The sequence below is a fragment of the Oryctolagus cuniculus genome, chromosome 3 (assembly GCF_051225735.1).
Source record: "Oryctolagus cuniculus isolate XC-2025 breed Fujian yellow rabbit chromosome 3, ASM5122573v1, whole genome shotgun sequence".
In the NCBI taxonomy this organism is placed as follows: domain Eukaryota; kingdom Metazoa; phylum Chordata; class Mammalia; order Lagomorpha; family Leporidae; genus Oryctolagus; species Oryctolagus cuniculus.
In genome coordinates, this window is record NC_142869.1 from 108,239,938 (window position 1) to 108,255,012 (window position 15,075).

A 15,075-nucleotide genomic window follows, 5' to 3' on the forward strand; every position below is an offset into this window, starting at 1 on the left:
TTTTAAAAAAATTGAGGGGGGCCAGTGCTGTGGCATAGCCAGTAAAGCCACCACCTGTAATGCTGGCATCACATACGGGCACTGGTTCATGTCCCAGGTGCTCCACTTTCAATCCAGATCCCTGCTAATGGCCTGGGAAAAGCATGACCCAAGTGTTTGGGCCCCTGCCACTCAGATGGGAATACCAGATAAAGTTCCTGGCTCCTAGCTTTACCTGGCCCAGCCCCAGCTTTTGCAGTTATCTGGGGAGTGAACCAGCAGATGGAAGATCTCTGTCTCTCTGTTCTCCCTCATTCTATGTAACTCTGCCTTTGAAATAAATACATGAATCTTTAAAAAGAAAAAAAATGAAATATTGGTACATATGACAATATGGACAGTATGAATGAACTCTGAAAATATTGTGCTGAGTAAAGTAAGCCAAAAATAAAGGCCACATGTTTTATGACTTCATTTATTTGAATTGGAGATCTGTGGTTAAGAGCAAGAGGAGAGGGGCCAGTGTTTTGGCGGCATGGGTAAAGCCACCGCCTACGACACCAGCATCCCACATGTATGCTGGTTTGAGTCCCTGGTGGTGTTCCACTTCCAATCCAGCTCCCTGTTAATGTGCCTGGGAAAGCAGAGGAAGATGACCCAAGTGCTTGGGCCCCTACTCCCATATGGGAGACCCAGATGAAGCTCCTGGATCCTGGCTTCAGCCTGGCCCAACTCTGGCTGTTGAGGCCATTTAGCGACTGAACCAGCTGATGGAAGATATCTCTCTCTCTCTCTCTCTCTCTCTCTCTCTCTCTGTAACTCTGCATTTCAAATAAATAAAAATAAACCTTTTTTAAAAAAGGAAAAAAAGTCTTTACATTAATGTCAGTATCTCCTGCCATCTTTCTCCACTGGTGCTTATTACCCTCAGAACTACATAATCGGGGCCAGCGCTATGGCACAGTAGGTTAATCATCTGCCTGTGGCGCTGGCATCCCATGTGGGCACCAGTTCTAGTCCCAGCTGCTCCTCTTCCAATCCAGCTCTCTGCTATGGCCAGGGAAGCAGTAGAAGATGGCCCAAGTGCTTGGGCCCCTGCACCCTCCCACCCCCCTCAATGTGGGACACCAGGAAGAAACACCTGGCTTCATATGGAATGCCGGCACTGCAGGCAGTGGCTGTACCTGCAACACCACAGCACCGGCCCCTCTCTTTCTTTTTTTTAAATTTTTATTTATTGTATATATTTGAAAGATGGAGAGAGAAACACAGAGAAAGAAATAGAGATCTCCCATCTGCTGTTTCACACCCTAAATGCATGCAACAGCTGAGGCTAAGCCAGGCTAAAAGCCAGGAGCCAGGAATTCAATATGGGTCTCCCACAGTTTGCAGTGGCCCAGCTACCTGCACCATTATGTGCTGCCTCCCAGGGTACACATTAGCAGAGCTGGAATCAGCAGAGGAGCCAGGACTCAAATCCAGGCATTCTGATAGGGGATGCAGGTGTCCCAAGTTTCATCTTAACTGCTGTGCAAACCCCTCCCTTTTAATCCGAGTTCTTCTGCCACATAGTTTTGCTAAATATTGGGATTAAAAATAAATAAATGGAACTAAGGCTGGTACTTAACCATTTATGCCAGCATAAGTGTACTGATTGTTAAAATGCTAAAGTGTTTTGGTAATGGTTGGTAAATACCCATTCTTCAATTCAGTCCTTTCATTTTACTCCGCCATCCCAGCACTAGAGCCTTCTGGTCTCCCAGTTAGCTGGCACTGCTGCTTCAACCCAGCATTGGCTTATGCCCCTGCTATCCCTGTTGTTAAGTAATTGAATAATACAGTGCAGGAAACTAATCCACACAAATGCATGAATCATTCATTCTTTACGCACTTTGGGTATATTTTACATCTTTTAAAGAAATTATTTTTTCATCCAAATGAAACTCAAAGTCTAACTCAAATAAAGAGAAAAAATTCTACCACCACAAAGAAAGTTCCTTTTGCATAGCCCAGTTGGCTCTTCCACAGGCAAGCAGTCCTCCCTGGGAGTTCAGTGCCGGGTCACCATGTCAGATGCTGTCAGTCCTGTGTCCAGTGCTTCTTCCTTTCTTCTACATCTAAACGTGCATGACATCTGAGTTCTCTTTTGGTTTTGAAGTGTTTTGATTTCCCTACAATGGTCCACTGAATGATAAAATAGGTTGTCTCCAAATGGAGAAAAAAAGGTATGGAGAATATTGTGCTTCCAAGTGTTAAAGCTGTTTCTAAATAAAGTAGATTGAGTGGAGTATTCAAATAGAGAGCTTCCCCTCTCTCTGGTTTTCATTTTGCTACCAACATTTAGGAGGTATCCTTTCTTTTACCTGTAGCTGTGGGAAACTTAGGCTTATTCTTTAGCTTTTTTTAAGGTATTTCCCATCTGATGGAGCAAGGACAAAAAGCTTTAGATCCTTGTTGACCTCACCTACATAACAGCAAGCAGGCCCCCATTTCTCTGTCCTGCTAATACAGCCCCACCCTGCCTTGACCAGCCCTGCCCTGCCTGGACTGTTGGACACAGCACTATCTGAAGAGTCCAGCCATCAGCTCCCTGGACTCCTCCCAAGCTCTTTCCCCCCAAGATCAGCAGCTCAGCTTCAGAGTCCAAGCCTCAGCCCTAACTCCTCCCAGCCCACACTGTTATCTCTCAGGACCTTTAGATCTAACTCAAGTTCTCCCACTATCTTGGCATTCCAGCTTTAGCTCAGACCCCCAAGCCCCTTCCCACTGCTTTGTACTATATAAACCCCAAGTCTGTAAAGGAAGGTGCGTTCTCTGCTGTGTGTTCGCTGGCAACTGTCAGCTGTGTGTTCACCTGGGAGTGAGCCCCTCCCAGGCTTTATTCTTCTGAATAAACCTGGTTTGGCTGTGACTTCATATTCTGTCTCTTCTTTCCTGACGCCATCTTCTTTTGCTCTTTTCTCCAGTACTAGATAATCAGCAGCAACATGAATCCAGCCATTTGGGTCCCTCCTTTACTAGCTGGCTTCTCGGGTTCCTTTCATCCTTTACATACAAACTACGAAGTATCCTAGGAAAAACTTTGTGCAGAGGAGTTAGGCTCCTGCTTAGAACATTGTTGTCTTCTTTGGGTTTGGATTCTATTCTTTGAGTCGCAGTAAGCGAGAGCTGCTTGCATTTTATTACTGAACAGTAGTTCTTTTCATTTTGAAGCAGATCTCTAGGAAATTGCCAAGTTTGTCCAGAACCATTACTCAGGGTCATTTCTTGGCAGCTCTTGCTTCCTCCAGCACTGCAGTCTCTGCTTTCACATACCAGCTTTCATTTGCTGCCTTAGTTCAGTGACCTGGTTTTGCTTCCTCCTCATTCGCCCCTCTTTGGTTTCCTTCCTTACCCTGCCCCTGAGCTGGCAGCTTTGGCCTGGTGCAGAGCTGCATTTTCTCTATCATAAGCACCCTTCAGTCTCCTGGTTTGTGTTCTTAAGGGCTTCTAGGACATCCTACACTAAGAGCAAATTTACACTTCAAATGTCCACATTTGTATTAAAAATATATAGCATGACTGCTGGTCTGCTGCAAAAAGCTGTATGTAATTGAAGAGAGCTCTTCAGCATAGCTATGAAATTTAAAAATACACCTTCAAAAATTAAAAAATGATCTTTTGAATATTCATTACATCCTAGCCTTGTATAAAATGTTTGACTTATTGTGGGCTCTAAGGTGCAAATAAAAAAATCTTGTCCAAGTTAAAAATAACCTTTATTTTTCTCCTAAGTCTAGCTGCCTGGTTGAGTGGTGAAAATGAAGAGAAATTGATCGTAGAAATTGTGGTATTAACAAAGTCCCAAACTCTGTTGCCCAAAATGTCTTGTTTCTCACTATGGTAAAACATTGATTTCATGAGGCCAACACATCTTTAATTAGAATATTTATTTAAAATATATTTTAGGAAATCATGCTGCTCTGTAAATATTATGTAATTAGTTTTCATACTAGCATGATAATAAAGACAAGAGGGTACCTCATAAATATGTCTGTCACAGCTTTTATCACACTATGTTATTAGACATTTGTCTTGTTTACCTTGATGACTTCAGTACACTGAATAATAATATGTATGGAGTGTTTATTATGCTGTGAAGCGATAATAAACACTCCTTTTTTTACCTTATTTAGCCTTCACAGCAACACCAAGAGGCAGATAAAGTTCCCAAGCCCCATGAAAGCTCTCAAAGATTATATAATCTGCCCAAGTTCATGTAGCCATTAAGTTGCAGAGCTGGGACTTGAACCCAGGCCTTTCTTCTCCAAAGTCTGTCTTCATAACCTTGCCGTGCTATTGGAGTTAGTGTGTTGTGGACATTCAATAAATATCTGTAGAATGACTAGAACATTGAAATAGCTCAATTTGGTTTACCCAGTGTTTGTGGCCTGGGAAGACAGTGGAAAATGACCCAAGTGCTTAGGCCCTCACACCCACGCCGGAGACCAGGAAGAAGCTCCTGGCTTTGGTTTGGCCCAGCTCTGCCCTTTGCAGCCATTTGAGGAATGAACCAGCAGATGAAAGATCTCTCTCTGTCTCTTCTTCTCTCTCTCTCTTTCTATAACTCTGCCTTGCAGATAAAATAAATAAATCATAAAAAAAGAAAAAAAAAATCATGCAGTCCCTCATAATGTTTAATATAGTTACTGTATGACCCAGCCAGTCTACTTCCAAGGGAATTAGAAACATATGTCCACACAAAAGCTTGTACATGAATATCATAGCAGCATAGTTCATAAAATAGAAGAGTCTGAATGGCCATAATTTGATAGGTGTATAAACAAAATTTGATTTATCCACTATTTGGCCTTTAAAAAGTAATGAAATGCTGATATATGCAACAATGTGGATGAATCTTCAAAATACTATGCTAGACATGAAGACCATATATTAATATATTGCATGACTCCATTTATACAAACTGGTCAGAATAGGCAAATCCATGGAGACATGAAGTGTGTTAGTGAGTGCTAGGGCCTTGGACGAGGTTTCCTTTTCAGGTGGTGAAAATATTCTACAATTAAGCAGTGGTGATGAGAGGAGAGAGGGAAATGGGAGTGTAGGCAATCTTTAAGGGAAAGTAAATTATTTGTAGGGCAGGGGAATGGACTCAGAAGAACAGGCAATGACCAGGGTCAGAGTTCTGTGATACCTGACTCTGCGTCTTCCTTCTTGCAGCGTGAGTTTGATTTTCCCTTTAAATGAAATTTCAGTTCTCTTTTGGTAGACCCAGTCAGGCAGATAAGGGAGCTTTGCGCTACACTGGGGATGAGAGGCCGCAGACACAAGGGGAAGTCAGAGCAACCTGGAATCCAAGGCAGCTTCTAAGACCTCATATCAAAGTGCCAGTCTTTGGGGAGTGGTTTTCTGAGCCCCAACACAGCTGGAAGGAATTCCATCTGAGGTCAAAGGGAGAAAGTAAGCCCTTCTTCAGGCAGGAGGAATACCAAAAGCATCCCCAAAGCATAGTGATATAACCAGTATCAGTTCGGTTGTTCTGGGAATTGGCAGTCGGTAGGTATGTGTGAATGAGCGTAGGGCGTTCCAGAAGTGAGTCAAAGAGAGGAAGCCTGACTCTTTGGCACTGACCAGGGAGCAAGGAACCCACACCTGCCATACCAAGAAGTTGGACTTTATCCTGGAAGCATGTATTGTCATCAGAGTTTTTTTTTTTTTTTTTAAGATTTATTTATTTATTTGAAAGTCAGAGTTACACACACAGAGAGAGAGATAGAAGTCTTCCATCCTCTGGTTCACTCCCCAGTTGGCCACAAGGACTGGAGCTGCACTGATCTGAAGCCAGGAGCCAGGAGCTTCTTCCAAATCTCCCACATGGGTGCAGGGGCCCAAGGACTTGGGCCATCTTCTACTGCTTTCTCGGGCCACAGCAGAGAGCTGGATCAGAAGTGGAGCAGCCGGAAATCGAACCAGCGCCCATATGGGATGCTGGCACTGCAAGAAGCAGCGCCCCCTCCTCACTACTACGCCACAGTGCCAGCCCCCATCAGAGGTTTTTAAGCAGAAGAATGATGTGGTCAGATTTTTGCTTTTTCACACTGACGTCATTATGGTGATGTGGGAAAGGAGGGAGAAGAGACAGAGGTTCATGGAAGCAGTGGTACTGGAGCACATTATTTCTGCCCCGCTCTGATTTGGTTTCAGCTTCTGATGAGAATCTGCTGTGTCTCCATGCCCTCTCCCCGTAGTGTTTCACAGTCGGAACACTTGGTTGGGCCACAGTGCACAGCTGGTGGATTCCTGTGCTCCCCGAGCCATGCCTCACCTGTCCTTGCTGCCTCTGTGGTGAGCAGAGGGGAATGATTGCCCTGACAGGCCCTGCTCCCTCCTCTGCTGCTAGATTGGGGGTTTTGGCTGTGGGCTCTAACTGGATTTTTATAATATGCCTTTTACCAAAGTTTTACTGTGGTACTATCAGTCATGTACAGGTCTAATAATAAAACCAGTTCCTTTTTATTCATGAGACTATTAGTATGTATAAGGCACCTTTGTCAGGGATTCAGGTAGGTGGGAGTAGAGGGGAGTTTGAAGCCTTAAACTCTACCCTGAACTAACAACAGCAGTGATAACAGAGAAGCAAAGAAAAACTGTGGACCTTTTGGAGGTAGAATTTGACAAAATGAGACCTAGATTGTGTCCTGTCTAATAGCACCATACACTGAAAAGGAAGAGGAGATTGAAACAGATACTTAGAAGAAATGCCACAGCTAAAGTCATACAGATACATAAAGAGAAGCCAAACTGTTGAAATGGGAAGAAATTGTTTAGTCTGAAACTGGAGGTTCCATAGCAGATTACTTCTTAGTTAATTTGGTCAGCTGTGGAAAGCCAAGAAACTAATGGAATTCTGTGTAGTATTTCACTACAGAATTTAGTCGTCCTTATTGGAAAAGATGAACTTTAATATTTTTTAAGGATTTGTTTATTTATTTAAAAGACAGAGTTAGAGAGAAAGACAAAGAGAATGTTCCATCTGCTGGTTCACTCCCTAAATGGCCACAATAGTTCAGGGCTGGGCCAGGCCCAAACCAGGAGCCAGTAACTTCACGTGGGTGGCAGGACCCAAGCACTTGGGTCGTCTTCCACTGCTTTCTCAGGCACATTATCAGGGATCTGGATCAGCAGTGGAGCAGGCCAGGACATGAACCGGGGCTCATGGGATGTCGGCGTTGCATGCAGCAGCTTAACCCACTATACTACCACACCACCCCACCCCAACCCATAATGTTTCTAAGGACATCTTTAACCCAAGTAATGCAAGTTAAAACAAACAACTTTGAAGGGTTGAATTTGACACAAGTTAAAAAACTAACAGTGGAGAGGATGAAGCATATCAAGAATTTTCCTAGATTAGAGACATAAAATAGTGCCTTTGTAGATACCGATTTAATTATATGTAGACTTTAAAAACCTACATACTGATTTTTTCAGTTTTTATATTTTAGAAATATGTATTCTTCATGATGAAATAAAATTATTGAGCTTTTCTTCACAATAATCCAGAGTAGGAGATAAGAGAAAAAAAGTTACCATGTTTATACTGTTGCAGGTGGGTGATGAGTACATGGGTGTGCTCATAATTTTGTATAGTTTTACATAGTGAATTTTTTAAGATTTATATATTTATTGGAGAGTCACAGTTACAGAGAAAGAGGGAGAGACAGAGAGATCTTCCATCTGCTGATTCACTCCCCAGATGACTGCCATGGCTGTGGCTAGCCAGGCCAAAGTCACCAGCTTCATACAGGTCTCCTACATGGATAGCAAGGGCCCAAACACTTGAGCCACCTTCCACTGCTTTTTCCAGGCCATTAACAGGGAGCTGGATTGGAAGTGGAGCAGCTGGGACGCGAACCAGTGCCCATATGAGATGCTGACATCACTGGTGGCAGTATTACCTGCTATGACACAATGCCGGTCCCCAGTAAAGTGGTTTTTTTTTTTTTTCTTTAAGATTTATTTATTTATATGAAAGTCAGAGTTACACAGAGAGAGGAGAGGCAGAGAGAGAGAGAAGTCCTCCATCCGCTGGTCTACTCCCCAATTAGCCACAACAGCCAGAGCTGTGTTGATCCAAAGCCAGGAGCCAGGAGCTTCTTCGGGGTCTCCCACAAGGGTTGCAGGGGCCCGAGGACTTGGGCCATCTTCTACTGCTTTAGCAAAGAGCTGGATCAGAAGTGGAGCAGCCGGGACTCGAACCAGTGCTCATATGGGATGCTGGCCCCAGTAAAATGTTTTTAAAATAAGCTATATACTTATTGTTCTAGGAAGGATTGTTCATTAAATGTTGTTATTAAGGTTGTGTTATTATTAAGGTTGTTTATCACAGTATTCTTTATAACAGTGAAAAACTAGAAGCATCCTAAATGCCTAACAATATGGTTTAGATAGCTAATCAAATGCTGTATATTTAATGATGTAAAATGTTCATGATGTATAGTTAAATTTTGAATAGTTTTGAAACAGTATATGCAAATAATAAGAAAAACTGTTACAAATATTTAATCCCCAAACACTCACCTACATGTGTGTACTTAGGAAGGGAAGCACAGATAGTTTCCTTTCCCCAAGACATTTGCATGCCCTTCTTTTGATGCTGTTCTTGGGAGTAAGGAATAATGTTTTCTTTTTACTACTTTGGTTATTTTAAAGAGTGATATTTTATTTGTTCTGTGTTATTTTCTTCCTGCTTGCAGACAGAAATTGGTTGTAACCAAGAGTGAATCACTGTCAACGTTTTATTCAACTACATAGCAATGAAAATTATAGAAAATCTGAAAAAAAAGTCATTTTTTTGAAACATTAAAAAATTTTTTTAAGTTAGATGATTAAAACTACTTCTGTTGCTCTGCATCCCTTTGAAACCAGACTGTTCCTGGCTTGTTTACAGCTGTTAGTGAGGGCTGTTTAGTTCCAGTTCAAGAGACCAGCATGATATCCCAATCATCCATTTGTAAAACAGATTTATTAATTCTTTTAGGAGCAGGCGCTGAATAACATGAGGCAGCAATGGCTCCCACCAGAGCTGCCCTTTGATCAAAGTCTATTAAACCTGACACTGATGCTTTTGTTGGTGGCCTGTGCTTTGCTGGAATAGCACCAAGCTTTGAAGTGCTTTATTGTTTTTTATGAGTTTACTAGATTTCCTTTTCCTTTCCTTCAGTTCCAATTACTGACTTTTAATCCTATCATCATGGCCAGGGGATTTGTCTCTAAAGACCACTAGTTTACCATGGTGCAAAACAGAGCAAAAAGATTAGGTCCCTGAACCATTCAGATAGAAACACACATTTTGCCACCTTAAGCAGTCTGCAGTTTTTATTCCCAGCATCACCAAAGCAATGCTTTTCCTTTTGTTTTTCAAAAACAATGCTAAACAAAAGACAGGAGCATTGTAACTTAGTGTCAGCTATATAATTAAAGAAAGGGATGTGTTCCCCTGCCTTCCATGTGCCTGTGACATGTGCACATTGACTTGCAAGCCTTGTGGGAAAAGATTACTGTAGGCTTAAATCTCTTGTCCTGTTTTAAAATACCTATATTTAAGTTCTTTATTTCCCATACATTAAATGGGCCATTTAACGTGGTTACTTCTTTACATAGACAGTAAAGGTGAGTTAGGATATTTGTCAATAATTTGTTACTTCATGTCTTCTAAATGCAGTAATGCTGTTACAAAAGACACAACACTTTTGAAGTTAATTCTGTAAAGTAACAAAGCTTTATTGTACCATAAAAACATTTTATCTATGTTCTTGCCTACTTTTACTACTAGAAATGTTGATTTAAAAAATTAAGTTAGCTGATTTTTAAAATAGCAACCTGTCAGAATGGCAAGAGTGCTGAGTATTTAGCTGTCTGGATGGCTATTGCTGTTGGAGGATTCTGGACAGTGTCATTGAGACCCATGAAGTTTAATCCTACCCCTAAGGTGCATGGGGGTCACATTATTTATAAACCTAAACCTATTTTGGCATCATGTTTATTTAGGGAGTGTTCTGTCTGCAGTTATTTCTGACTGCCTTTTTCTCAGATGTTGTAATCTGTGAATCCACTGACAGCTATAAGAATGACACCAACTCTATGCAAGCCAAACACTTATGGGCGGGCATTTGGCCTAGCAGTTAAGACTCCAAGTTAAGATGCCTGTGTCCCATATCTAAATACCTGGACTCAGTACTTGGCTCTGGCTCCTGACTCCGGCTTCCTGCTAATGTATACCCTGGGCAAAAGCAGTGGTGGCTGAATCAAGTTCACAGCTCCCAGCCAGCTGTTATGGGCATCTGGGCTGTGAACAGAGCAGAGAAGAGAGCACATAGGAGCTCTCTGTGTCTTGCTTCCTCTCAAAAAAAATTTTTTTTTTAATTTAACACTCCATGAAAAATTAACTTATTGAAAGAGGAAAGCAGAGGAGTCATCAGAAGCATCTTATTAATATAGAAATTTTGCATTTATATCTAGCATCTGTGTCTATATGTCAGTTTCTTGTTAATAGTCACTTTGTTCTTTGATTAACCAGCCAAACGCTTGTTGGAATCACCATAGTGAATTGATTGTGATATGTCTCCATCTCAAAGCATCAAAGATAATTTCTTTTGTTTTAAGCTGATGCATATAATATTTGAGTCAAGGCAGGCACCATGGCTCAATAGGCTAATCCTCCGCCTTGCGGCGCCAGCACACCGGGTTCTAGTCTCGGTCAGGGTACCGGATTCTGTCCCAGTTGCCCCTCTTCCAGGCCAGCTCTCTGCTGTGGCCCGGGAGTGCAGTGGAGGATGGCCCAAGTGCTTGGGCCCTGCAGCCGCATGGGAGACCAGGAAAAGTACCTGGCTCCTGGCTTGGGATCAGCGTGATGCGCCGGCCACAGCGGGCCGGCCACGGTGGCCATTGGAGGGTGAACCAACGGCAAAAGGAAGACCTTTCTCTCTGTCTCTCTCTCTCTCACTATCCACTCTGCCTGTCAAAAAAAAAAAAAAAAAAAAAAAAAAATTGAGTCGTACCAGCAAAGTAATTTCCTAGCCATTGCAATGCTTTATTCTACTCACCTCATCGGTGGTCTCCCTCTTTTTGACTACGAGAACATGTCACATGTCCTTTATTCTCTTATGAGAAGCTGCTCAGAATCCAGTTACTGTGACAGACAGATGAACTCAACTTTCACATTCCATGACTACACAAGAGTCACTCACTCTGTGTTGGTATTCTTCAGTTTTAAAATTATTATTTGAGAGAAGCCAGAAAGATTTTTATGAAGCATTTAAGAAAAAGAATTCATGTATTTGTTTTCCTTAGTGAGGGCAGACATTTGACACAGCAGTTAAGCCACCACTTGAGAGAGCTGCATCCCATATCCAAGTGCCTGAGTTTAAGTCCTGGCCCTACTTCCAGTTCCAACTTCCTGCTAATGCACACCCAGGGTCAGCAGGTGATGCCTCCATGGCTTGGGTCCCTGCCACCCAAGTCGGAAACCTGGACTGAGCTCAGGCTCCTGGCTTCAGCCTGACCCAGCCCCGGCTGGTGCAAGCATTTGGGGAGTGAACCAACCCCTGGGAGTTCTTTCTCTCCATCCCTCCCTCCTATTTATCTCTCTCTCACTCACTCACTCTCTCTCCTTTACAAATAATAAATAGTAAATTAAAATATTTAAAGAGCCTCACCACTCATGTATATTCACATATGAACTCGAAAATACCTGCAGAAAAGTAAGGAAAGAAATGGAGCTATTAAAACCCAAGGTCTTCATCAGATTTTTTACAAGATTTATTTATTCAAAAGACAGAGTTACAGAGAGAGGTTGAGCCAGAGAGAGAGGTCTTCCATCTGCTGGTTCACTCCCCAAATGACCACAATGGCCAGAGCTGAGCTGATCCGGAGCCAGGAGCCAGGAGCCTTTTCCCAGTCTCCCACATGGGTGCAGGGGCCCAAGGACTTGGGCCATCTTCTACTGCTTTCCCAGGCCATAGAGAGAGCTGGATTGGAAGTGGAGTAGCCAGGATTTGCACAGGCGCCCATATGGGATGTCAGTGCCGCAGGCCAGGGCTTTAACCCGCTGTGCCACAGCACTGGCCCCATCATCAGATATTTTATCCTAATCTCTTAACCCTGGCTGGATCCTGAATCCTTTTGAGGCTATGGAGAGAGTAAAGGACTACTCCCTCCAAATGCACAATGAAGACTGGAGTTTTAAGGCAATGTCAGTGGCTTCCCAGGCTCGCAGAAGCCACCTAAGGTCTGTGATAAAATCCCATGGACCCCAAATGAAGAACTGATATTCAGTAAGCCAGTGAACCTTCTCTGTTCCCAGCCAGCATCTTTGGCAGGTGTCAGAGAGATTTTCTTACTTGTTTTTCTATCAGTCATACCTGCTAAATGTCAGAAACCTCATCAACCAACTTCTGCCCAAGCGCCCAGACGCTACAATCACAAAGCATAACTGATGAGATGGATCAGGTTTCTGACCAATTACCTCAGAGAAAACCTTCATCCTTGTTAAGCCTTCTAGCTTCTGGCAGCCCCATGGCCAGGACACTAACTTGTAAGGTTCACGTCTGTGACAACATTCATCACTGTCCACTTTAGCCATCGTAACATTATCTAAAGCCCTTGGTGGTCTTGCTCTCTCCTTGTACCAAAATTATATTAGCACATCCTTGGTTAATGACATTACTAAAATCATTTTCTATCCACCTACCTCCCTCCTTATCTGGATTTTACATGCCAAAGTCTCAATTTATTATTGCCCAAGTGGCATGTGGTTTCAGAACAGCACCTGTACCTATTATTCCCACACACTGTTAGTAAATTCCCATAATGGCGGAGGTATGCATCAATTTCTGATTACTGTCAGTCACTGCTAACCTTTCCTCTCAACTTGCTCCTAGCATATAATGAGAATTTCTCAGATGCTATTTTCCAAAATTAGTCATTGCTTAAATAGTGTAGAAAAAAAAAGTTCCTTTAAAAATAGCTTAATTAAGAGGATTGACTGCAAAGGCTGATAGTTTAAGTCCCTGAGAATTTTCCTTATAGGATGCTTTCTTTAGTTCTGTTTTGTTGGAAGGGATTGTTTTGTTTTAACAAATCTTAAACAACTTTGTTTTATTTCTTAGTTGGAGAGGTGGGTCTTTATGAAACAAATTCTTATGCAGAATGAGACAAAAGATTCTGACGGTATTTCAACATTATTTAGTGTGTGTAACAGAGGCCTATTGTATATTTTATGTATACAGCCATACTAACCTCAGTTTTCTTTTATTTGCTCCTCTTGAAAATATTTTTAAAGTATGTCTAGGAAGAGGGGCAATTGAGGCAATAAGGAAGGCACTAAATTGAAAACAAGTAAAAAGTGAAGGTCTCCCTAATTAATGGTGAAATCTTTAGCACCTTTTTCTGATCAGCTCCCTGGTAGCTAGCAATGTGTTCTCTGGAAACTGGCCCAAGAAAACACTCACCGAAACTGAAAGGAATTGCCCAACAAAACAGTGTTGAACCTACAGTTAAGTCTCCCACATGGAGCTTCTGATAACATTTTAGTATCTTTTTCTTAAATATGGATGGACAACAAAAAGCCAACAGATATTAAGGGAAGCCTTTCACGTGAAAAACAGAGACCAAAAACAAACATGTGAATCAAGAAAGGGATACAAAAGAAGCAGAGACAATGTGATGAGCTGAAGAGAAATAAAAACAATAGAATAAGTAGCATCAACTGCCACAGAGAAGTAAAACCCAATCCTGTGACTTATTCCTTTCTGTATGTCCCTGGTTCTCAGATGTCTAACTTAAGTGCCTCCTTCTCATGGGCTCCAGACCTGCTTCCCAAAATCCTCTACTCTAGCATCTCCCAGTTCTTACACATGTCTTAGGCTGAACTTCCTTCCTTTCTCATCTCTGCCTTATGATGAACCTGTTTTGCTTCCTGTAGTCCCTATTGCAGTAACTGAAAATATCATCCCTACCATGTTAGAAATCTAGGACCACTCTGGACCACAGCATCTCCCACACCCCTCACATTCAGTCAGTGAATCCTGTCAAATCTTCTTGGTGGAGAACACTGTGTATCCTGAGTTCCCAGACAACCCTCCTGTTCCTCATTCTTGGACACGGAAGGGCAGCCAAGGGTCATTGGACATTTGAGGACAGAATCTGTAGCACAAAATGGTGAACAAAAGTCAGCCAATACAAAAATTGCTCCTGAAAACTTTTTTTTTTCTTTTTTTCTTTTTTTTTAGAGAGACAGCAAGAGCGTGAGATTCCTCTGCTGGTTCACTGACCAAATCACACCTTAGCCAGGAAGCCAAAGCCCTGAGCTAGAAACTCAGTCTAGGTCTTTCACATGGGTAGCAGGAGCCCAGCTACTGACCACCTGCTGCCTCCAGGGGTACACATTAGCATGAAGCTGGAATCAGGAGCTAATGCTAGTAATTAAACCTAGACATTGGGGCTCGCACTGTGGCATAGCAGGTAAAGCTGCTGCCTGCAGTACTGGTATTCCATATGGGAGCTGGTTCAAGTTCCAGCTGCTCCACTTCTGATCTAGCTCTCTGCTGTGGCCTGGGAAAGCAGTAGAAGCTGGCCCAAGTCCTTGGGCCCCTGTACCCGCATGGGAGACCAGGAAAAACTCCTGGCTCCTGGCTTTGGATCGGGCAGCTCCGGCTGTTGCAGCCAGTTGGGGAGTGAACCAGTGAATGGAGGACCTTTCCTTCTCTGTGTATGTAACTCTGACTTTCAAATAAATAAAATAAACCTTAAAGAAAAAAAAAAAACCTAGGCACTCCCATATGAAACAGGCATACCAACCACTAGGCCAAATGCCTGCCGCCGATGTTAATTTTTTAAAAACTCAAATTAGTGGCTTCAGATTTGAGATGATACTGCAAATATAAATAAAATTAAAATACTGTGTAAAAGAAACAGGGAACAAGAAGGAACTTTTAGATGTTAAAAATAAGACTGCCAAACTAAAATAATTCTATAGAAAGGTTGAAAGATAAAGGAAAATTCCAGTAATGTAGAGGATAAAAAGACGCAAAGAAG

At 42.4% G+C, this 15,075-nt stretch overlaps 1 protein-coding gene across 10 annotated transcripts in view; it reads left to right on the plus strand.

Moving 5' to 3' along the window:
* Positions 1 to 15,075, plus strand: part of ZRANB3 (zinc finger RANBP2-type containing 3) — a 294,900-nt gene that overhangs the window by 241,466 nt on the left and 38,359 nt on the right. The gene's annotated exons all lie outside the window — the stretch shown is intronic.